The sequence below is a fragment of the Narcine bancroftii genome, chromosome 9 (assembly GCF_036971445.1).
Source record: "Narcine bancroftii isolate sNarBan1 chromosome 9, sNarBan1.hap1, whole genome shotgun sequence".
Lineage (NCBI taxonomy): Eukaryota > Metazoa > Chordata > Chondrichthyes > Torpediniformes > Narcinidae > Narcine > Narcine bancroftii.
In genome coordinates, this window is record NC_091477.1 from 32,385,694 (window position 1) to 32,409,145 (window position 23,452).

General features: G+C 40.4%; 1 long non-coding RNA gene across 4 annotated transcripts; it reads right to left on the reverse strand.

Moving 5' to 3' along the window:
* Window positions 1-322: 322 nt before the first annotated feature.
* Window positions 323-21,921, reverse strand: LOC138742874 (uncharacterized). 4 transcript variants are annotated; one of them, XR_011344474.1, is made up of 5 exons: window positions 21,596-21,802; window positions 20,058-20,186; window positions 5,996-6,160; window positions 4,223-4,331; window positions 323-504 (listed from the first exon to the last, which is right to left on the reverse strand). It is a non-coding gene; the product is annotated as an uncharacterized lncRNA (long non-coding RNA). The 4 variants fall into 4 exon arrangements; XR_011344472.1 differs by lacking the exons at window positions 323-504; window positions 21,596-21,802 and adding exons at window positions 1,525-2,437; window positions 21,829-21,921; XR_011344471.1 differs by lacking the exon at window positions 323-504 and adding an exon at window positions 1,525-2,437.
* Between the last annotated feature and the right edge of the window lie 1,531 nt (window positions 21,922-23,452).

The window sequence follows — 23,452 nt, forward strand, 5'->3', positions numbered from 1 at the left end:
AGGTCCAGCAATAAGTGAGTATCAGAATGCCAGAGAATTAAAGGCAATAATGCACGAAGTTTGATGCATGTGTTGCAGATGTGGTGAGTGAAGAGCTTGGACACATATTCTAGCCAGGGGCCTGGGAAGGTTGGGGGAGGAAAAGGCAATGAGTTTGCTGTTCTGTCTTATTACAGTTCTGTCACGAATCAGCCTGAAGAAAAATTGCCAAAGAGTGGCTTTTACCCAGGAAACAATTTTAAAGAAGATACACCAATAAGACAAGAGATCGTGAACACCATAGCATTAACTTTTTTTAATGTGCACAAAGTCAAAAGCTCTTCAGCCATGATCAGCTTCAGTGCAGTGGCTGCCACTACTCTTTGCCTTCAAATGCCCAAAATTTCATACATGACATCAAAAGAAAAATAACATATAATTTAAGAAATAACATCACAATATTCGAACAAATTTGGGAACTGTACATGGAACACACAGAGAAGTCCTACCGCGGACCTCCACCACCTAAAATGACAGAATGAGAAGACGAAATGAATTGACCCAGTATGTAAAAGTAGAAGACACAAATTTCTTGTTTATTTTCATTGTGTGATGACATTGTTTAATGGGTTTAATGTATCATATATGTTGAACGTTGAGTGGGTGGGGAGGGGGGTAAAGGAGGGAGGGAAGGGAGACAGGGAAGAAAATGACACTGTGTATATTCAAGAGGGAAATGTTTGTGTGTATTTTGGTCAGTATGGTTCATAGTGTAAAAAATTTTTTAAAAAGATGACTGTTGACTCTGAGGCATGCACCTATGCTCGGTGTATATGCATCATATCCAAGGAGAATGGAGTCAAATTTCCAGCCATGTGCTCCTCACTTACCAAGGATTTGATTGTATTCATAATATTCACACATTGTACAAAAATGCCACAAACCAGATGATTGGCACCCAGTATCTCTCTTTTTACTCTTTCAAAACCTTCACTGCATAAACACACCTTAATTATGCAATGCTATGCCTCAAAGAGTGCCTTTCAAAAGCCAATAGCTTTTAGCTTGCTTTGTTTTAATCCCTCTATTGCAGAGGCGGCAGCTTGTCATTCACCACCTACTCTCATACTTTCTGCATTCAAATTCCTTGCGTGACACCATTGGCAATTTAATCCCCTGATTGTTGATTTCCTCCACCATCTTATCACCATAGGATGTGGATAGAATGCACAATACATCTTCCACAAAAATAAGCCATTAATTGTGATGAACTGAAAAGTTGTAAGCAAAAAAGCAGCAGGATGGCTTTCTTTTGAGGTGGAGGGATGCATGCCTTCTCTTTAATTCATATTTCATAACAGTTAATATTTAATATGCTTGAGGAACTGGAGAAAAAGTTGGATTGTGGTGAAAAATGTGCAGTGGAAACAACATGCCTACAGCGCATACTTCTTTCTGAAAGCATGCAATCCAACCGGACAGGTAATGCATGGAGCATGAATATACAAGTATAATTTAACATTCAAATTCAAGCAAATTGACATCCATGGCTCTAGGGAAAATATTGCTACTCAAATCATTTTCTAGGTATTGTTTACTTCTGGCAATTATTTGGCAAAAAGGTAAATGTTCAGAGTGGAGAATGTTAATGTGAAAATGGTATACTTAGATGCAAAAATAAAATATCGATCATGTGAATGGGAAAACAAACTATTTGGAAATGCGACAATGTCCACTTCAAATGGCCATAGTGATCGTATTCTATACAACTCCTGCTTTCCTCTGTGGGATGGTGGATTTAAGTTTTCAATGAATAGCGTATACAGTACTTCATTGCCACACACTTTCAGACTATAGAATTGCTTGGCTGGAAATTTATGTCCTATTTATGCCTGGAAGAATAATCATTTTGCTTGCATCAATTCACTTATTGAAACTAATTGCACACTGATGGACTAATCATCACCAATGGTTTACATCCAGCTGGGTTCCTTCCTAATCTCACCCTCACATTTATCTACCTTAATATTTTGAGAAAAGTTTCAATTATGCAGCAATGATCTGTATCTGTCAACAAATATACAAATATATATTGCTCAGTCTAGTCAATGTTAATAACAAGTGACCTTCTTGAAACTCCATTACCCCACACCTGCACATTTAAAGGACATGATATTTTGTGTCACAAGTTGCTGGAAGTACTGGTACATTCAAATTGCATGTCATTTCCTCCAGGATATTTGAGATCAGAGGGAATAAGACTAACAATATGCATTTTCTTAACCGGTCATAGAATAATCAATGCTCTGAACAAGGAGAGAATGAGTTCAATATCAATTCAGCTGCAGAAAGAGAGGAAAGCAATATTTTATTGCAATAAAGAAAATAGTTTATTTTTTATGTCTGGTAATGCATGTGGAATAAACTTGTAGAGATGAACTTATGTCATTCAGAAAGTCTGTAAAATTGAATAAGAACCAAGTTAACAGAAAAACACCAACATTTCATGAAAGATCTAGCACAAAAGGTTCTTGTTTTCATCTTCCACAGAGTTTACAAGGATCTAGGAACTGAATTTGCAATGTCAATATTTGATGTGGATAACTGATGCAAAGTTGGAAAATAAAACTTCTCAGCAACTATGATCATTTTATTTTTCTCCCAACAGACACTTTCTCCTGTTCATTTGAATGGGACTGCTGCACTTGTGACTGGTGTAAATGAGCACAGGCTCACCAAACAGGCATCATGGCCTAATAGCTGGAAAGTATCCAAAGTTCCTTTGCCTCATTTGACTACAAGGAGTCTACCTGTGCAAAGCAGTTTCTGCTGGTAGCTCAGGAAACAGATCAGATGATGCCTCTGCCCAGGTCATTGCTGGAAATGGAAACTTAGATGAAGAAATAGGGCTCCAGCGATGGCATTGGGTCAAAGCACCTGGGCTATTGCACCCATTCATTACAAACTTAATCTCATTAGTAAAGAAGATGTGAATGTAGAGTGAATTACAATTTTATGCAACGAAACAATTACAGTTGGCTCTAACTAAATCATAATAAAATTACACAGAATGAAAAGCATCCAGTTCACAATTACAGGAAAACGAATGCAGCTTCTGTGAAACCAGCACGATATAAATATAATCTTTTATCTACAATATCAATTATCTTGAATGTGCACAATTTTAAAGTGTTGTAAAAAAAAAACCAACTTTTATTACTGGAATATTTTCTGAAATGAACCTAATCAGTCTCATTAGTTAAATGTTCTATTTATAATGGCAGGGTAACAAGAAAATGTCCTCCAGCATATTTATTACAGACTTAAGTGAGAAAATATTTTAGATCGCCTGTAGAAGTCAAGTATATTGAATTAAATCCATCTTCAATTTGTCACTTTGCATTTTCACCATGATTTTTTTTTCTTTAACTCATCCATAAAGGTTAGAAAGGGCCAGTGGAAGAGGATAATGCAAACATTATTTAAAACTGTCGTGTAAACTTTCACATAAATAGCATACCAGTATTGTGCCTAACTGTTAAATATTGGATGCAAATTTAGAGGAAATCCCAGCCCAATATGCAAAATCTGATTCAAAATTATCAAGGAACTATGTTTCACAAGGGTATTTTTTTTTTAAACCAAATACTATTGGTTCTTTTTAATCTTAAAGATTTCCCACTTTCTCTTCAATGTGCCATTTTCTGGGAGATTTGATTACTAAAATAAACCAAATTTTGCACAATAATGATGGTGTAAATGTTTAAAAGATTTTATTTTTGTGCTGAGTTATTTCAGATTTTCAATTTTATTATTGTTCAAATGGTTCTGAATGTTTCTACCCATTAACTTGTATCTTGGCACATGTTAACAGGTAGGGAAATCTCAGCAGATGCCAGAATCATTTTGGCAGTCAAGTCTCCTTTATGTGTTCACTCCCAATACAACTGTTAGACAAGGGGAAAGTCTGACAGAACATTGACTTAACATTAGCAAGTAGTTGCAGCTTAAATAACATTGGCGTACATTGTGTAGACAATGAAGGGTATAGTTTGAGAGCATAAGAAATTGAAGGGTGAGCTATTTGGCCTCATGCCCCTCCTTTATGCTTCAAGACTACTTTCCTGCACTAATTTACTTAAACAGGAAAGTCAGCACATGTTGTGATTGTAGTGTAATACACAAAAGTGCTGAAGAAACTTCGGTCATCCAGCATTTTCCTTAACAACCTCAGCATACTAACCTGCACAGTCCTCTTGAGTAAAGTTTTGCATAGACTCACTGTTCTCTCTGTGATAAAAATTTCTTTTCATCTCACAATCTGAATGGCTGATCCTTTATTCTGGCTGACTCTACAAAATGAGAATTTGGTGAAAGAAACACGAACAGTAATTCAGATCACTTTGAAGACTTAAATGCCAAAGAAACAATTCATCAATAGTGGTAAATATGCCTCAAGCTTTACTTTAACCCTGCTGGATGCATGAAATAACTTTTCTTGATTATTCAGTACGTTAGATTTAAAGTGTGCTAAAATTCTCATATGCTCCCACTTGGTAATGCTGAAACCATCACAAACTCTCAGTTTCCAAACTCCAGCTTTTTGTGCATCCCTTTTTCTGCTGGAGTGGATTTAGACAGGAGCACAAATCTGAGAGGCTAAAGAGGAAGATGATGAATGTGTATATTGGAATGTTTTCTGGATTTATTTAAAGTTTAGAATCAGTGGTTCTCAACCTTTTTCTTTCCAAGCACATACCACTTTAAATAATCCCTATGCCATCAGACCTCTATGATTAGAAAGAAATTGCTTAAGTTAGTATGCGAGTGGGAAGGAAAAGTTGAGAATCACTGCTCTTAACCCAATTGCTACTGAAATATTTTGATGAATAATTGTCATTGGCCCATTTCCTTTGGTCATTGGCCCATTTCCTTTGGAGTTATGAAACCATGCACATAATGAGTCCATTAGGTACAAATAAAACAATGGTTTTCAAACTTTTTCTTTCCACCCATATACCACCTTAAACAATCCCTTACTAATCGCAGAGCACCTACAGCATAGGAAATACTTAAAATGGTATGTGAGTGGAAAGAAAAAGGTTGGGAACCACTGGTTTAGATGAATGAGGGACATCTTATTGAAGCACAAGATCCTTGGAGATCATAACAAGGAAGATATTGAAATCTTTCTACCAATGGGAGAATCTCAAAGGTAGGGTTTGGGGAAGAATGGTCATAAAGTAAAGGGATAGTCATTTAAACTTGAAGTGTGATCATAGTGAATGTCAGAGCAGGCTTGAGGGGTCAAGTGGCTGTTTCCTACTTCCTTGTATTTCATGACAGCCGCAGACTTAATATCAAGGAGCAGGAAGAAACCTGTCAACACTATACAGGGAATTGGTACCCATTCATTCCAGTATCAAAGTGATGGGCAACTCCATTCATCTTTCTCATACACTATGATGTCGCACTAGATAGCAGAGGCTGCAAATCTCACTGCTGCACATACCACTAAGTAATTCCTATGCCATCGGTGCTCTGTGATTAGTAAGGAATTGCTTAAGGTGCTATGTGAGTGGGAAGGGAAGATTGAGAATCACTGCTCTAAACCCAATTGTTACTGAAATATTTTGCTTCAGAAAAATTGTCATTGGCCCATAAGGGTTATTGCAATGGAATATCAGGGTGCTGTTCAGGAAAGTTTGCTGCCTTTAGATTAAAGCAGCATCACTTCTACAACAGATCATTAAGACAAGTAGTAAAAATTCAGGATTGAATGGTGCCTATTCAAAACAAAGTTTATGGAGGAATTTCTTGAGCCAGAGAACGGTGAACCTCTGGAATTTTGTACCATGGGCAGCTGTGGAGGCAAAGATTGATAGGTAAAGGAGTGGAGCTGGGTGGGAAAATGGATGACCTCATGATGGAATGGCGAGTAGACTCGATGAGCCAAATGGCCTACTTCTGCTCCTATATCATATGGTCTTATGGTCTAATACATTCTTTCACATGCCTTTTGTAGGACACCTCTTGCCACGGATAGAAGTTGGGTGTAAATTGTGCTCAGCAGTTTGGATCCATATTATCACAAACAATGTTTGTGTCTTGAACTAACACTGTCCTTTTTTTTTTATTATTGGAATTGCTTCTTGAAATATCTTGCTTGAATTTTCAGCACCTTAAAGAAAAATAAAGCCCATAAACATGACAGACAATGAAGCATTTGCTATTTAGAAATGAAATGGCATAATCACCAAACCTGAACTCACTAAATTGATATTTTCTTCAGTTATTTCAAAGTTTTCAGCATTCATCTCAATGAGCCGCAATGTGGAATGATAGTTAGAGACAAATTCATTCCAGAAGATTGTGCCATGTAAAGATGACTACAAACAAAAACTTAATTGCAACCAGTAAGTTTTTGTAATTTATGAAAGACAAAATGCTTAGCTTAGACTTAAAGAAACACTAAGAAAGATAATGTTTGGATATTTTTATGATCTTTCTGTTCAAGATTATTTAATCTCTGCCTCACTAACATTCCACTAATTCACACTTCAAATGCACATGAACATATTGCATGCAATCTTAGGACTTAAATGACAACAGAGCTAAAAAGAAGAACTTGGATTAATGATCCATCAACTAATCCAAAGTTATTAGTTATTTGGTCCTGCAGAAATTATATGTAAAGTAATTCAAACCATCTGCCTTTAATGAGAACAAATAGTTATTTTAGATTCAAATGTCAGAAATTGCAGAATTGTGACCGTTTCTCAGGCCATCATGCAAACCAACCTCCTCCCCATGAACATCGCTTCACATCCTGCTACTTAGGGAAACAGCCAATATTTTTAATATCTCACCCAGACCACACTCTTATCCCCTCTCTTGCTCTTGTCGGACAGAAGACAGTAGTTTGAAAACAAACATCACCAGATTCAAGGACAATTTCTTCCACAACATTAGCAGACTATTGAACTCATCTCAGGCATAATTCCAATGTCATCCATAAATTTGCCGATTACACGATGGTTGTTGGCAGAATCACAAATGGCAATAAGGAAGCATACAGGAGGGAGATAGATCAGTTCATTGAATGCTTGTACTCAACGTTAGCAAAGCCAAGGAGATGATTGTGAACATCAGGAAGAAGTCAGGAGAACATGAACCAGGCTCATCGAGGGCTTAGCAGTGGAGAGGGTCAATAACTTCAAATTCCTGGGTTTCAACATCTCTGAGGATCTGTCCTGGAGCCTCCATGTTAATGCAATCACAAAGAATGCTCACCAGCAGCTATATTTTGTGAAGTGTTAAAGGAGATTTGGTATGTCACCAAAGACCCTCAAAAACTTCTACAGAAGTACTATGGAGAGCATTCTCGCTGGTTGCATCACTGGTACAGAGGTGCGAATGATCAAGACAAGAAAAAACTCCAGAGGATTGTTAACTCGGCCTGCGACATCATGGGCACCAGACTTCACTCCATTGAGGACATCTACAAGAGGCGGTGTCTTAAGAGAGCAACCTCTATCCTCAAGGACCTCATCACCACCCAGGTCATTGCCTCTTCACTGCTACCTCATGAAAAAGGTACAGGGGCCTAAAGATGAGCACTCAGTGCCACAAGGACAGTTTCTTCCCTGCTGCCATCAGATTCCTGAATGATCAATAAACCAAAGACACCACTTTACTTTGACTTTTCATGCACTATTTTTTATTTATTTTTGTCAGGTGATTTATATCAATGTGATGCCTCTGCAAAACAACAAATGTTGTGACTTGTTCATGACAATAAATTTTGATTCTGATCTCTCATAAATAAAATTGCACTACTTAATTTTTTCATTACAACACCAAACATTGAATTTTTGTTCTATTTTGTTATATAGAGATACGAGTTAACCTGCTTGGATAGCATGCAGAACATTATTTTCATTGTACTTGGTATGCATGATAATCAACAATTCAATTCAGTGGAGCTGGACAAACAAAAAATACATTTCCTATTATAAGATACAAATAGGAATGATAGATCATGAGAATTTATTCTCATTAATACAAGTAAAATTGTACTGAAAGCTGCTCTATAGTAGACTTAATAGTTCAATGAGGAGGTAAAGAGTTCAGCTAAAGAAATTATTCAAATTCTGAAACATCAAAGCCAGCTTGACAATGAACAGTGTTTTGAACAGGAGTACATTTTTTAAAAAAGCTTTCAAATTGTCATGAGAAGTTTTGTTTTGCCTCAGTGTTTGGTTGTTTAATATTTGTTTTCCAGACAACCTCTTAATTACAATGCAATTGGGAGGTCAGTTCACTAGCTCGAGTGGTTCCTTTTTTATGGTATCTAATCAATGACTTGCTGCCTTATACTGCAAGCAAATATTCTGTTGATCACCATTGTAGTGGTTCTCAACCTTTTTCATTCCACTCACATACCACTGAGTAATTCCTATCAATGCTCTGTGATTAGTAAGGAATTGCTTAAGGTGGTATGTGAGTGGGAAGGTTGAGAATCACTGCTCTAAACCCAATTGTTACTGAAATATTTTGCTTGAGAAAAATTGTTATTGGCCCATTTCCTTTGGAGTTATGAAACCATGCACAGAACGAGTCAAATTAGGTACAATTAAAACAATGGTTTTAAAACTTTTTATTTCCACCCACATGCCACCTTAAGCAATCCCTTACTAATCGCAGAGCACCTACGACATAGGGAATACTTAAAGTGGATATGAGTGGAAAGAAAAAGTTGAGAACCACTGCCATAGAGGGATTATTGATTCAGTGTAGCAACATTCCTGAAATTACCCTGATAATTTCTCTTTATTAATGATACTCAGAGCTTCTTCGTGCCAAAATAAGGATCCTCCAACTACTTATCATATCATTTGATCCTGAAAAATGTCTGCTCTTGCAGATTTCACACTAATTTTTTAAATTTTGTTTGATAGAATTAGGTGTTTTAAATTAAAATAATAGAGCATATTTGAACTTGTTTTGAAAGAAAACATAAATAGCATCAAAGAACAATTTTTTTTCAAGCTGCAACCATAAGCCAGTAATTTATACCATCCGAAAGCAAAAAAAAATGCTACTCAACTCTCCGAAGAAATCAGAATATAACAAACGATTTATATGGAATTGCAATAGAGACATTCTCAGTATCCAACTCAACATCCAACAATTTTGTCTGTGTATTTTCAAAGACTGGAAGTTATTTCATACCATTGGTACATTCAAACTTTAGCCTGCATCTGTTCTTGTCCCTCAGGGAAGATTGAGTTAATGTTAGAACAAGACAGATGGGCTGTAGAGAGATTGGGCTCAATAGACTAAAATTTGAAAATATAAACTGACATTATACTGAACATTAGCTTTGCAGGAGAAGCCAGAGAGTGGTAGTAGATGTTTGCTTCTCTGACTTGAAGCCTAAGACAGGTAGCATGCCTCAGGGATCAGTGCTGGATCCATTGTTGTTTGTCATCTATGTCAACAAATCTGAATGTTACAAATGTGGTCTATTTGAACAAGAAGTATGCATGTAACAAAAAGATTGGAGGTGTAGTGGACAATGATCAAGGCTTTCAAAGCTTGTAGCAGTATCTGGATCAGCTGGAAAAATGGGCTGTGAAATGGCAGATCGATGTGAGGTGTGGCACTTTGGCAGGACAAACTAAGGACATACACAGTAAACAGTAGGGCACTGAGGAGTCCAATGGAACAGAGGGATCTGGGAACACAGATACCCAATTTCCTTAAAATGGTGTCACAAGTAAAGAGTGCTTTTGGCACAGTGGCCTTCATAAATCAAAGTATTGAGTGTAGGAGTTGGGATGTTCTGGTGAAGTTGTACAAGACATTAGTAAGACCAAATTTGGAGTATTTGTACAGTTTTGGTGACCTACCTGCAGAAAAGATATCATTAAGATTTAGAGTGCAGAGAAGATTGACAAGGATAATGCTGGGACATGAGGAACTGAATTACAGGAAAAGGTTAACCATGTTTGGACTTTGTTCCCTCATGCAAAGAAGAATGCAGGGAGATTTGATGGAAGTGCATAAAACAATGATGGGTATAGAGAAAGTAAATGCAAGTAGGTTCTTTTCCTCTGAAGTTAGGTGAGACAAGAACCAATGGACATTTGTTAAGGGTGAAAGATGAGATGTTTAGGGGAAACATTGAAGGAATTTCTTCACAGGGAGAGTGTGGAATGAGCTGCCAAATGAACTGGTGAATACAGGCTTTATTTTGACAATTAAAATTTTAAACAGGTACATGGATGGGGGTATGGAGGGCTGTGGTCTGGGTGCAGGTCACTGGGACCAGGGAGTGTAATAATTTGGCATTGACTAGATGGGCTGAAGGTCCTGTTTCTGAGCTGTAATGTTTGATGGTTATGAAAACTTTATGCATCACTTTATTTCATTGTCTTTCCCATTTTATTTCACTTTCTTTCTATTTTAATTTATCTTGCTCACTGATGTGAAACTAAGCATTCCTTTCCGCTACAGCTCAGAAAGCATACATCATTATCAAGTTTATTAGTCATTCCACAACATACAGGAGAAGAAATTAATCAGCATTTCAGGTTTTCACTCATTGTCACAAGTGGAAGGTTGTGAAAAACAAGCCATATTTTGAAAAGTAGAACAAGGGGAAAATGAGTGAGAAAAGACTTCAGTCATACCTAGAAAAAGAGACAGAATAACCTTTGAAATTCTAATATGGAAAACAAGATGCAGTTAAATGACTGACATCATGAGATGCATGAGAATAACAACACGAGACCATGAAGACAAAGAGAAATTAAAAGAGCACGTCAACTACAAAAAGGGGCTAGGTAGAAATGGACATGTGAAGAAAATACTGGAATTTAGAATTCACTTGGGTTTGATTCAAATTTCACCCCTCCTTGACCTTTAAAGGACCATCATCCTACTCCCACAACCAGATAATTTATGCCTTTTGCCCAAACTGTTCTGATTGTAGTTCATTTTAAAGTAACGTTTAGCTTTGACAAGGGTACAAGCCGAAACCATTTAAATCATACCTGTTTATTTTTCAGATATGCCTGATCTGAATAATCTAGCATGACAGACCATTTGCAGCATTAAAACCTTATTGTTGTACAATATTTTATCATGACATACTGTTCAGCAAAAGAGATTTGCACACTTGGTAAATGAAAAATCTGTTCATTAATGTAGGTTTAAGTGAACAGTTGACGATAGACTTATTATTGTGTTTGTACAAAATTATTCATTATTAACGACTGACAAGCAGGACTTCAATCAAGTTCATATTTATGACCAAACGCAAGTTAATATTGGTAATCCAACAATTAGGATTTAGCAGAAAACTAACAGTGCCAAATATTAATTGAATTTTCTATGTACATGAAGCATTATGCATCAAAAAGATCACACACAACATTTCAGTCTTCATTTCCAAAACATTTATTTGAATTATAACCTTGGAAGGATTATAAATTTGTCTTTGGTTTTTTTGTGGCAAACATTCAAAGGGTCTGACAATTGGGAGAGTAGTACAATAAAGCAATGAGAGTTTAGCACCATAAATTTAACTTGAATTTCTGGGCCTTGACAGTCATGCGAAATAATAAAATCATTCATTCAATGACTTGGCAGTGGTGCAACATGTGCAACTTGCAAATTCTTTCATTATACCAATGTGGGTTATGCAAATAAAGAATGTGAGTAAAACAAATGGGTTTCTCTTCAGATTGATAACAATTGTTTCAAGGTCTTCTAGTAGTCAATAAAAGGGAAATTATAAAATTAAAAACATTTGAAAACCCCACATACATTTCCTCAAATATTTTACAACAAATTAACCAAAACTTTGGAGACAGCATATTAGAAAATGGAATCACATCAAATACACATTTCAATTAAACTTTGGTTGGTTTAAAAGTATTCAGCCAGAAAATTACTAACTTTTTAATTGCTTAGAACAAAAAGAAAGGAATTTTCCAATAAAGTAACAATGAAATATGCTTTTGGAACTATCAGAAAAGGCCAGTGGTGCCTCTCAGCATCCAAACCAGGCGAGTGCGGGCATGCAGCAAGTGGTTCAAGTTTTGTACAGAATGGTTTAGACCGTTTTATATTCTAATGGACATATCTTTATCACAGGTCACCTGTTAGTAATTGTGTTGGACTGTTCTCACATACCACCATTGTGCATGCATTTCTTGCTCCAAGCCACAATGCACACAAGCCATGGCATCAACATTTAATATCTACATTAATGTTCTCCTTACTGGCTTTCGAGGAAATGCAGCAAAGGTTAACTCGACCATCAAAATAGGAGAGATTTAGCAGAATATGTCCGTATTTAGAGTTTAGAATGTAGTTGGACTTGTTCATTAAAACAAAGTTCGAGCAGCGCTGGGCAGAATGGAAGAAGGAAGGATGCTTCCGCTGGCTGGAGTATCGAAAATAAAGGATTAACAATCTCAGGGTTATGGAATAAGACAGTTAGGACCAAGAAGAGACATTGCCTCACTCAAAATGGTGAACCTGCAGAATTTTCCACCAAATAATGGAGTAGAGGGCAAGTTATTGGATCCATTTTGGAGGAGTTCTACACATAAAATGGGTGTAGGATGACGGAGTATGGTACTGAATAGAGAATTATATTAAATGGTGGAGCAGTCTCAAAAATCAACATGGCCACTTCCTCCTTTTCCTTCCCCCCCCCCCCCCATGTTTCTTTGGGTCCACTTCAGAGGTTTGGAGCAATGCTTGACATGCATCATATTGAACTAATCTAAGTACTCCCGTCCACATAAATGTTTGGAGTTCAAACACCCACTGATGGCTGTATTAGCATTTCAGTTATGACACCCATCAGCATTGATCAGAACAATTGTAAATCATGGCAACAATTGTTCTCTGCCCTGGCCCACCTTCCCACACAACAACCCCCCCCCCCCACCACCAATTATGATAACCAGTGTCATATTGTGTCTGTATCTTTTATCCTATTCCAGCCTAGAAAAAGAATGTTCACTCCATGTATATATTGAAAAATAAATACAATGCTGGAGAAACTCAGCAGATTGAACCACTTACTTTATATGGCTAAGATAAAGATACATAATCAATGTTTTGGGCCTGAGCCCTTCACAAAGGTATAACCAAAATGTAGACAGGCACCTGAATAAAATTGTGGGGGGAGGGACAGGGGAGGAGCACAGGCAAGAAGTAATACTGTAGGTGGATAAGAGAGGGAAGGCATAACAGCAAACAGGGGGAAGGGTGATGCCCCTGTGAATGGATAGGGAAGGGAGTGGAGAGCTGTAGGAAAGGAGACAGAGGGATAGGAAAGAGAGGGTGAATGGTGAGTGGTGTAGCTAGCAGAGTCCAGTCAATGTTAATGCCATCCAATTGGAGAGTGCCCAGAAGGAATATTATCTGTTGCTCTTCGTTGAGTTCAGAATAGGTTTGACAGGTTCAAAGAGAATCAAGGCTGCACATGTGTTATTAACAAACAGTGGGCTTTATTTATGTACAGGGAAATTCACAAAAGGGCACACACTCACACAGACTAAGCTAGAATAATACACAAATAACTACACATCTGGTGCAAATGAATCACTGCTAAACATTCTCAACTCCTGTTTGGGAACACAAGGGTTAAGCACACAATGCCCACCACTCCTCTCTATCTCCAGCAATCATAAAAGTAAATTAATTACAGCTAACAAATATATCAAATGAACCTTGTCTCCAGCATTTCCCACAGCTCAGAATCCAGGATGGGTCCATCACAGTCAGCCCTCGGGAGGTGCCTGTGGCCCAGAGTTTAGTGATGGTCTCCATGCAGCAACAAGAACAAAGAGAGGGAGAGAAATGCAGAGCCCATCCTTGTGACCTTCGAGGACCAATCACATGTCAGCCTCACCTGTAGGCAGATCTTACCATTGATTGGCAGGTGAGGCAACTTCCAACTAGATTCCAGCCAGAGGGCCACATGACACTGCAATTCACATTCCAGCAAGGTTCCAGTCAGAAGTCACATGACCCTCCACAATTCACACTACATTCCATCCCTTGGAAGTCACCATACCAATCTAATTATAGGCTCGTACCCAGTGGACACATTTACATTACATGCAGCCCACACCCACTGCTGACCCATCAACTTCTCCCCAGGTCCACCAGATTCCTCATGGGGAATTCTGTTCAAGGTACTGGCCCCTGTCTCATTTAATTTTTTTCCACAGACTCACGTGGTGAGCGAGTGGTTTTCCCCGACTGGCCCAGAATTTAAGTGCAGCACTTCTTATCGACAACATCACCTCTGTCTGCATGCAGTTAGTCCAACGCCATCCTGACTCTACCTTTTGCCTAAGTGCTACAGTGACCTCATTGCCCAGTGTCTCCACCATGGTGGCCATTTATCCTGCTGCTCCTCTAGATTTGTAAGGCATATGGTGGCACACATCCCAGATAGCAGCTGCCATACCATTCCATGTATCGGACCAGCAGCCATGCATCCAGGACATACCATTTAGTCCACAAACAGCACCCACCTTCACTGGGATATCATCTCCAGCCACTCTCATGTTGGGATACTGTTCCTGCTCGAACTCTCACCAATTGCTTGGACCAGAGCTGATTACGCCATCTGCACAAACATTCCCAAGACCTGCGCACCATTTGGGGACTCACTCGGAGAGGAGGGACATTGCATTGGCCACATTGTGCATAGGGAAAGACCTGCCCTTGAGCCACCCACCCCACTGAGGATCACCATATACGAGGTTGTTTCTGGTGTGTGATGAAGTTGGCTAGTGATCATTACCTCCCCAACACAGGAATCTTAAAACACCTGGAGCCGGACAATTCTTCTCCCCCACCCCCCCAGTCTCTTTTTTTCAGTGTCAACAGGACCAGGATTCATGGCAGCCCTTCGGTAGCATTCAAATTGATGGGGGGGTGTGTGTGTGTGTGTGTCTCTGTCTGTGTGTGTGTGTGTCTCTGTCTGTGTGTGTGTGTGTCTCTGTCTGTGTGTGTGTGTGTCTCTGTCTGTGTGTGTGTGTGTCTCTGTCTGTGTGTGTGTGTGTCTCTGTCTGTGTGTGTGTGTGTCTCTGTCTGTGTGTGTGTGTGTCTCTGTCTGTGTGTGTGTGTGTCTCTGTCTGTGTGTGTGTGTGTCTCTGTCTGTGTGTGTGTGTCTCTGTCTGTGTGTGTGTGTCTCTGTCTGTGTGTGTGTGTGTCTCTGTCTGTGTGTGTGTGTCTCTGTGTGTGTGTGTGTCTCTGTGTGTGTGTGTCTCTGTGTGTGTGTGTCTCTGTGTGTGTGTGTGTGTCTCTGTCTGTGTGTGTGTGTGTGTCTCTGTCTGTGTGTGTGTGTGTCTCTGTCTGTGTGTGTGTGTGTGTCTCTGTCTGTGTGTGTGTGTGTGTCTCTGTCTGTGTGTGTGTGTGTGTCTCTGTGTGTGTGTGTGTGTCTCTGTGTGTGTGTGTGTGTCTCTGTGTGTGTGTGTGTGTCTCTGTGTGTGTGTGTGTGTCTCTGTGTGTGTGTGTGTGTCTCTGTGTGTGTGTGTCTCTGTGTGTGTGTGTCTCTGTGTGTGTGTGCGCACAATAGGCCACACACAACAGGGAGTTCACACACAAATGATGGCTTTCCCAGTCCATGCACTACATAACCCCCCACCCCCATGCCCCCCCCCATGCCCCCCCCCCAACCACCATGCCCCTTTCCTGGCCAAGAGACTCAATGCTCCACCTGACCACAGGCCTCTCCATCTGACCACCTCTCACTAAGTGTGCACCACAGGAAACATACACACAATAGGTAATCCACATGCACATTTCATTTCAGGGAAAAGTTAAATGGGTTAGTATTGTGCAAAAACATAGTGACCACAAGGTCTAGTTGAAACTTCTTAAACACTGCTCACAGCACCAAATGTCGTTTTCAGAATAGTTCCAACGATTTCAAAGAGAATCAAGGCTGGACACATATTTACAAACAGTGGTCTTTATCTAATTCACAAGGGAATTCATAAAAGGGCACACACTCACACAGAATAACCTGGATTAATACACAAGTAACTACACATCTGGTGCAATTAAAATCACTGCTAAACATTCTCAATTCTTGTTTGGGAACACAAGGGTTAAACACACAATGCCCACCACTCCTCTCTACCTCTAGCAATCATAGCACACAAATAAATCGTAAATTAATTACAACTAACAAGTATATTAAATGAACCTGGTCTGCAGCATTCCCCATAGTTTGGGATTCAGGACAGGCCCATTACAGTTGGCTTTTTTTTGGAGCTGACTGTGGGCTCCAGCCTGGAATTCAGTGAGGGTTTCCATGAAGCAGCAGGAAAAGAGAGAGGGAGAGAAACTCCACACTGCTTTTTCAATGCAGAGCCTGTCCACGTGATCTGCAAGGACCAATCGCCCTGACAGCCTCACCTATGGGCAGATCTAATCCTTGATTGGCAGATGTGATCACCTGATCTCAGGCTTACTAGAGAGGCCACATGACCATCCATAATCCACATTCCAACCAGGTTCTATGCAGAGAATTCACATGACCTTCCCCAATCCATCCAGGTTCCAGGCAGAGAGGTCACATGACCCTCCATAATTCACACTACACTCCTCTAATTTGCAAGTGACCTTGGTTTGGCAGTGCAAGAGGCTACAGACAGACATGTCGACATGGGAGTTGGGCACAGATTTTAAATGGTTGGGACACTGGCAGTTCCCAGTCATTGATGTGGACAGAGCAAAGATGTCGTTGAAGTGATCTCATCGTCTGCATCTAGTCTCCCTGATGCAGGGAAGACCACAGTGGGAACACCAGTTGCAGTAGATGACTCCTGCAGATACACACATGAAGCATTATTTCACTTTTCCGGCCCCAAAATATTGGTCTTGTAACTTTATCTTTGCTATATGAAATATGAGGTTTGACCTATTGAACTTCTCCGGCTTTTTATTTTTTACTTCAATCACGGTGTTTGCAGACTTTTGTGTTTTACTCCATTGTAGCAACTGTGTCGCAGTAGAGAAATGATCAGTGGAGTCGAAGTTCAGTAAAAGTCGTTACTCAAATAGTCACCTGCAGCTTTTTAAAACCCCCATGTTCCAAATGACATCATCGCATTGTGACATAATGTCATTACTCAAATAGTCACCTGCAGCTTTTTAAAACCCCCGTGTTCCAAAGTGACATCATGTCGTTACTCAAATAGTCACCTGCAGCTTTTTAAAAACCCCCCATGTTCCAAATGACATCATCGCATTGTGACATCATGTCGTCACTCGGAACCTCCCGAGCCGGTTCAATTAAGCATCCTGTGAGCTGCTACACCATGTATACTTTGGTTCTGTTCCATCCTTAAAGAACGATGTAAAAAAAATGGTTCAGAAGCTGGTAGGTGTGTGAGAGGAAGAATCTTTCTATTGATCATTAAGCAAATGATAAAGTGAATAGTTCCAAACAACAGAAAGTTTTACAGCATTCTAATTACTGAACTACATTGAAGTAGAGGGGCAAGCATTCCATAACATTCTAAGGCAGATTCGACACTACGACAACCGATGGAAAATCTGTGCAGAAGCTGATGATCCTGCGATATCTGACTCTGAAGACAATGTCAAAACTTTGTTCAAGAGGGAGAACCCTCACAAGGTATCAGGCCCTGATAGCATACCTGACAGGGTACTGAAATTCTGTGCCAACCAACTAGCCGGAATGCTCATGTAAATTTTCACTCTCTCATTGCTATAGTCTGAGATTCCTACTCATCCCCGGAGCCCCATGAAGAGCAGAGTGAGCTGCCTCAATGATTATTGCCCAGTAGCACTCTCATCGACTGTGATGAAATGCTTTGAGGTTGGTCATGGCCAGTATTAGCTCATATCCAAGTAAAGATCTGGGCCCACTGCAATTCACCTGCTGCCACAATCACTCCACAGCAGGTGCAATATCACTAGCTCTCCACAAAGCTCAAGATCACCTTGACTACTGAAAATCGTAGATCAGGATACTCTTCATCGACTGCATCCCCCTCAGCAACTTCCACAGTCAACGTCTCCTCCTCACTGACAATCAACACAAGCACACCTCTAGGATATATGCTCAGTCCCCTGCTCTACTCATTCTACAAACATAACTGTGTGGCTAGGCACTATTCAAATGCCATCTCCAAATTTACCAATGACACCACTGTTGTTGGTAGAATCACAAACAGCAATGAGGTAGCATACAGGAAGGAGATAGGTTAGCTAGTTGAGTGGTGTCATAATAACCTTGCACTCAACATTAGCAAAACTAAGAGGCTGATTGTGGATTCAGGAGAGGGAAATCAGGATAACGTGAACCACTCATCATCGAGAGCTCAACAGTGGAAAAGGTTAAAAAATTCAAATTCCTGGGTGTTTACATCTCTGAAGATCTGTCCTGGGGCCTCCATGTCGATGCAATCACGAAGAAGGCTCACCAGCAACTATATTTGTTGAGGAGTTTAAGGAGATTTTTTTATGCCACCAAAGACTCTTGCAAGTTTCTACAGGTGTAACATGGAGAGCATCCTGTCTGGTTGCATCAATGTCTGGTTTGGAAGTGCCAAAGCACATGACAGAGAAAAAACGACAGAGAGTTGTGAATTCGGCCAGTGCCATCATGGGCATCAGTCCATTTCATCGAGGACATCCACAAGAGGTGGTGTCTTAAGAAAGCACCCTCTGTCCTCCAGGATCCTCACCACCCAGAACATGCCCCCTCCACACTGTTACCATCAGGGAGGAGGTACAGGAGCCTAAAAAAAAGGGCACCCAGCGGCACAAGGACAGCTTCTTCCCCTCTGCTATCTGATTTCTGAATGAACAATAAACCACAGAAACTACCTCACTTCTCTTCTTTTGCACTAATTTACTTAATTTTAAATGTAATTTATGCAAAATTTGTACTGTTTTGTGACATATTCATGACAATAAATTCTGATTCTGATTCTGACAAGGTTTTCTGGACTAAAATCCGACTAAATCAAAGACTTATTTTCTCTGTTAAAATAGTAACTCATGTGTAAAGGTCAAAATTGATTCTGTTATTCCATTCTTTAAGTAAAAAATATTTAATAAATTAAATCTGGAATACTTTGGAGGATAAAAACGCTTCCTAATTTCTCGTTTTCCTTTTTATGTAAAATTTTGCCATATTTTATTCACTGTATCGCCCTCTTTGCCATCTCATAGATTCAGTACCCAGCCAAGTCAGTTTGTTGCTGGGTAACTAACTGCATAGTGGATACTGATTGGATTAGATCGTCATGCATCCAATGAGCAGCTGAACCATTGGAGCAGATGCTATTGGTGAAGTAATCAGTCTGACTCATCTCACATTGGTATCCTGACATCCATCACAATGAAACATAGAGACAACCTGAATAATTAGATCATCTGAATTCCACATTACATGATCGAGTCTCTTCACAATTTACACCAGGCTATTTATATGATTGTTTTCTTTTCCTCTTGACTATATATTAGTACTAAGCCTAGTATTTGAAAAGGATCCATTTATAGCCATGTCACAACCTATGGTCAAGGCATTTAATAAGAGTTTGTATTGCGCCAGGAAATTTTGTATGAATCAAATTCCATGGCAACACGACGGAGAATGTTACTTTTCTGTCAAATAAACATGCACAAACGAGGTCATGCATTCACTTCAAATGATTCTGTTCTGGTATATCAAGTTTAATATTCTCAGTCATTCCAAGAAATTAGTGAAGAAAATGTTGTGGTTCATCTACAGTAATTAAATTTAACACATTTTAAAGCATATTCAGGAAAATGCTAACTGCGTTTCTACATTTATTTTTAAAACATAAATTATAACACAAAAATATGTTAGCATTGAAATCATGAGAGAATTAAAGTTTTAGAAGTGGTTGTTCTCATATCTGAACAATCTCACTCTGTCTTGAAAAAAGGTGTAATGTACATAACCATCGTTAACCAAAATGGGGGCACCGATATCTCCGAGCAATACCTAATACAGGCAAAACTCTCCTCACCATCAAGAAAATCGATATGGAATGCAGGTGTCAGCTCCAAGAATCCACATCACTTGCTGCTGCCATCAGGAAAGAGGTATAGGTACCATCAGTTTCAGGTATTGTCGCCACCCCTCCTCCACCAGACTCCTGAACAACAAACTCAATCAGAGACTCATTTAAGGACTGTGACTTTGCACATTATTTATGACTGAAATTTGTTTTCTGTATTTGCACAGTTAATTTGTTTACATTTCTTTATTTGTTTACACTTCTCTCTTTTGCAGACATAGGTTTTTCTTGTGTACATTTACACGACCAATACCTGCCTGGCCCACAGGGAAAAGATTCTCAGAGTCACGTATGAAGTCTGACAATAAATTGTCACATGTTTTTGCTTGAAATTAAGTTCATCAAGCTCAAGAAGCTAAACTTCTTGTCAGGTCAGGTGGTGAATTTTTGTCAACTTATGATGTCATGTTGATGCTAAAAAAAAAAGTTCAGTTTTTGGATCTTTTCAGTATTCAGAACTTTCCTTAGGGGAACCGGACCAGTTCTAAAATAGGGATGGTAAAGAGAGAGTGGTTTTCAGCCATAGGTAGTTTGTCAGAGTATCACAATTGCTAAACAGTCAAGGAGCTTTTACTTAGAGCTACAGTATAATTCCAGTATTATATATTGGTAGTCCTTGGTTCGAAGAAGACACGTTGTTGTATAGTTCATCTGTGGACACGAAGGTGACTTTGCAGTCCCAGTCTGGAAGCACAGAGTCTAGCACAATTGACTGAGATGAATCACATAACAGAAACCTGTGCCTGATGGAGTTTTAAGTGAACAGGCATTGCACAACAGTGACCCCACTCTCTTGGCAGAAGAGAACCTTGATCCAGTGGCAAAGACAACCATTACAGCTAAAGGCCTTTCTTGCTGCAGTGGATGACCAGGATGCCTAAGTGTCTTGTCTTGGTCTTAGCACTCCACAACACCTGCTGGCTCTGCCTTCTTGACTGCTGGACCATTAATCAGTCTCTTCCGCTCAATCCACCAGGGCCAGATTTCACACACTGTGATAAACAGATCTTCTACCTCACCAAGGGTTGAAGACCCCGTCGGCTACCTTCACCTGGTTTTGCCTGTCTGTCTAGATGGTTTACCGGGGTGTGACCACTGCATGTGCTACAGCTACTTGGAGCCACATGTGAGAGCTGAGCATCGGGGTGGGGGGGGGGGGGGGGGGGGGGGGGGGGAAACAGACGACCAAAGATGGATAAAATGCCTGAAAAGGACACAGCAGCCCCCCCACCATCTGAGGTGCTACCCCTCCCTAGACACCCCATACACCCCACTTGGAGAAACCTCATACCTGTATCAGGAACTCCTTCATCATACAAGTACATAGTAACTAGAAGCAACTAGTTCAGATAGAGAGTCCCCTTACCCCACACAGTTACTTCCTCAATTTCCTGCTACAAACCTGTCCCACCCCATCCCTACCATTCCATGACCACCACAGCAGACATAACTGAAAGTCGTGAAGAATCTGAGAAGGTTGTCCTTACATTTTTTTCAGACTGTGCAGCAGTTAATGAAAAACTGATTAACTTTACTGTTTTGATCACCAACACCAGGTGCTTTCCAACTGCCTTGTAAAATAGGGTTACCCAGGCAATTTTCCCAGTTAGTGCCCAACACACAAGGCAACTTGAAAGGGTCTGACCCAGTCAGCATCGTCCAAAGTCAACCAGGTCCCTGCCCTACCTCGAAGGTAGTCAGAGAACCCAGTTAAACTTACCCAGGATTCGTTGACCAGGTTACTCCTATGACATTAGCACTTACACGCTGATGTCACAGGGAAAGCCCAGCTGAAGTGTCTGCAGTGATGGTGGTGTTGGGGGGGTGGGGGGCGAGGTGTTGCTGCCAGGGCCCGCGGTGGAGAAGTGGAGGGGGTGAGAGGTCACTGCCATGGGGGGGGGGAGGGAAGAAAGGTCAATGTCATGGTGGGTGGTGGGGGGGTGGCAGAGAGGTCACTGCTGTGGGGGAGAGAGAGGAGAGGGGTCCACTGCTGCAGGGGAGAGATAGGGATCGGCTGCCGCATGGGGAGAAAGTGGAGTCAGCTGCCGCAGGGGAAAGTGAGGGGAGGGGTTAGATGCCATGGGAGAGAGAAAAGAGTCATCTGCCACAGGGGAGAGAGAGAGGTCGGCTGCCGCAGGGGCGAGAGAGGGGTAGGCTGCCGCGGGGGAGAGGAGAGGGGTCAGCTGCCGTGGGGGAGAGAGAGGGTCGACTGCCGCGGGGGCAGAGGGGTCAGCTGCCACATGTTGGGGAGGAGAGTAATTGATAGTGGGAGGGAGACTGACAGCTGGTGGGGGGGGGCACTGACAGCTGGTGGAGGTGGGGAGACTGACAGCTGGTGGGAGGGACAGGGGAGACTAATTTGCATGACACATCACTTACTGCATCATCGTGGGGATGGGATCCCCCTTAAATCGATGGTTGGCAATATACTGGGGTTATCCTCCTCTCAGCTCAAAAGGTGCTGGAGACACCTTTACCCCACTAATCGCACCCGGGCCCTCGGAGGGCTACCCGGGTGCTGCAGCTTAAAAATACCTATTATCTTAGGAAAGGAGAAAACTTTACCAAGTAATTTTCATCAGAAATTCCAGACAGGCAACCTCACCTAAAAGGCTTCAGATTATGCATAACAATCTCTTGAAAGGCTGCATCACATCCTTTCGATAAACAAATAGGTCAATATTTAAATAATTATTTGATTCAAAAGGCTGCCAGTCAAATTTTAAAAATGATATGGCATGCATTTATTTGAATTGAGCTTTCTGGATACATTGTCAAGCACCTGCTTAAGGCCACCAGATCATTTATTTCAATTAAGTTTGTGTTATTGTTTTTGCAAATTATGCTAATCTTTTACCATTAAATATCAGTTATTGATATTAAATTGACGTCAAGACAGGTTTATTAGTACCTGACTACATAAGTACAACCTGACAAAACAGTGTTTTCCAGTCCTCAGTGCAAAACATGCAGACAGACAAGTAGACATCTCACACATCGAGGCAAACAATACACATGCAAAACAAGTATTTCATATAGATAGATAGATTTTTCATGAATATGAGAGTATCAGATGGTTAGTGTTAGCAGTTCCTTTGGTCATTCAGCATTCTCAATGCCCGGTGGTGCTGGCTCTGAAGATCCTGTACCTCTTCGCAGATGGGAGAAGCTGAAAGATGCTGTGCACAGGGTAGAAGGGATCCTTGATGATTTTGTGTGCTCTCTTCAGACAACAGTCCCAGTAGATCACATCATTGAGGGTGAGGAAGACTCCAGTGATCCTCTCTGCCATTCTTATGGATTGCCTCCAATCCATTTCTCTGTAGTAACCATACTACGCTGTG